Source organism: Ammospiza nelsoni, chromosome 3 (assembly GCF_027579445.1).
Source record: "Ammospiza nelsoni isolate bAmmNel1 chromosome 3, bAmmNel1.pri, whole genome shotgun sequence".
NCBI lineage: Eukaryota > Metazoa > Chordata > Aves > Passeriformes > Passerellidae > Ammospiza > Ammospiza nelsoni.
Genome location: NC_080635.1, coordinates 74,624,325 through 74,626,807, shown reverse-complemented (window position 1 = coordinate 74,626,807; position 2,483 = coordinate 74,624,325).

Here is a 2,483-nt window from a genome sequence, read left to right as displayed (position 1 = left end):
ATTCCTTTTGTTTTCCCCTTCATGCCTGACCTTGTCATGTTGAAGTTGACCCTAAATGTTACTTGTCAGAATATTAATGTATCCTTCATACTCTAAACTGTCTAGGGTGCTCAAATTCCCAACAGCAAATGTAATTCTGTGTATTTCCTTCTATGTCAGACAGTATTTAGAAAGATGTCCCCAAAATGAGGTCTTTTCTCCCTACTAACTCTCTGCCTTGCATAGTCTGCTGTTCCTTAGCTGACTTCTCACCACTTTACAATTCTTCCACTAATCCGTAGCTTCCTCCTTTTGATTATTCATTTTCTGTGTGGCACTGATAACTTGCTTTAGTGAAGTTCAATTAGAAAAGATTGCCTTTGACTGAAAAAAACCTGCAATCAAAAAGCAAGATATCAGATTAGTCAGGCACAATCTACTTTTGGTGAATCTATTTTGTGCTGTATATGATCATCCTACCTTTTAATTTCTCTGTCCATCAGATCCTTTTGTAAGAGCTTGCATACTGCTGAGACTGCACCTTTTCCTTTCCTTTTTCCTTAGTGAAGACACTGTGTTTCATTTTCTGCAGTAAAATTGCTGTCCTCTAACTTGACAAACTTATTAAAAATTCTGTCCATCAGGCTTGCAGTTTTATGACCTAAACACTGCCCCAGAATGTTAAGTAACTATTTCGTTTTGAGCCTCTACCTTACCTCTTGCATATTTAAAAGCTTAGTTTTTTTTTTGTTTTGCAGCTCTCAAATGGAGCGAATTTCACCCTGCACCTTCATTCCACTACTCATTTTCATCAACATACACACTAGTCCTGATGAAGACTCAGATAAGGCATTTATGAAATGCCTGACATAGTTTTTCTTCTCAGCACCCCTGTAGAGTGGCCCTCTTTTTTCTCCTGTTCTCTATTTCAATTACAAGATTACACAGCCTTTTAGATTTGCTTTAGTTTCCTTTGTAGGCTCTAATACAACCTGACAAAGTGAGAATTGTGAAAAGTCCTCCTTCTCTCATAGCTTGCCTTCTTTGACATTCAGTGCATTTACACCCTCCAGCTCATTTTTCCAGAACAAAGAAGGGGTCAAATTTTTCTGCCAGCCACATTCTTTGCATCTCACTTGTGAACAAGAGCAAATGTGATAATTGCTCCAGCATGGATGAAGAAGAAAGTCAGGAAGCACAGTGAACAGAAACGTGAGTCAGGAAAACCCAGGCCAACCTGTGCCAAAGCAGGAGGCAGACCAGCCCTCCTGTAAATAATTCTCTCTTGGTACAACAAAATTTCTCTGAAGTGCACACTGAGGATCAGACAAGTGTTGCACTTGCAAGGATTTTCATACAGGAATTTCTCACTTCCCTTAGCACTTCATTTTATTCCCTCCCTGCTGCTTTAACTTCAGATATTATCACTATTATGACTAGAAAAGGGGAAGCAAAAGTCTTGGTGGCCCCTAAGGAAGTGAATTCACAGCTGGTAAGGCCCTGCAATGCAAACCAGCCAACTCTGATCTTACACAAGTCTAGCCAGTTTCAGGACTGGCAAAGTTGGCATGAAGTTAAAAAGCACTTTCAGCTGTATTTAACGATGGAAACATGTCTTCCAAATTCAACCCTTCAATCCTTTTGCCTGGATTCAAAACTTTCTGATTTCCAAGATTCCTCCAAATGTTTAGGTTTTTTCTGTAAACATAGCCCCCCATGGTTCCAGTGGAAGCACACTAAAAATACAGTGGCCAGTTTATAGAACAAAAAATAAGTTTCTTGCAGTTCAAAACATTTACAAAAGTAAATAATTGCAAAGCTGCAGTAAGACCCATTCAGACAGACAGCAGCTCCTGATTTCTGTTTTGTGAGGGGAATAATTTTCCTCTACTCCTGTGATGCTCCATCTCCTCCCATACAAGCCATAGCACCCCAGAGTAATTGATGTTGCACAGCAGAATGCTGAGGACAGGCCTGCTCTGTTCTCCTTCCTTGGGGGTACAATCTCCAATTCATCTTGGAAAGCAGGTTTTAGGGGTTTTAGGGAAGGCTTGGGGCTGCCCTCCTACAGTCTTCTCTGCTCTCAAACTCCTGAGGGCAGAAGATGAGGAGGTGGAGGAAGCCCTGTGGAAGATTTGAAACTTTTATCACCTTTTGGGGATGGTGATATTCTGCACAAGGAGAGGTCCCAAAATCAGCATAAAATGTTGCAGGGCTCTAACAAAGCCATTTCATTCTGCTCTCCACTGGAGCCCATTTGTATCCCACACCAGTGCCTCCAGCCAGAGCAGCTCACTGCAACCAGGACACTCAGGGCAGGGTGGGAGAGAAGGCAGGCCACATTCTGACCCTTCAAGTGCTGAACTGAATCTCAGTGTTTCTAGCCCCAAAATTCACAGTTCTGTAACCCAAATTCCTTAAAGACCTAGGCAGTCTTAAAAACAACATCTACTTTTTGATGTATTATACACAACAATGTTCACAGACAGACTGTGTCAGACACA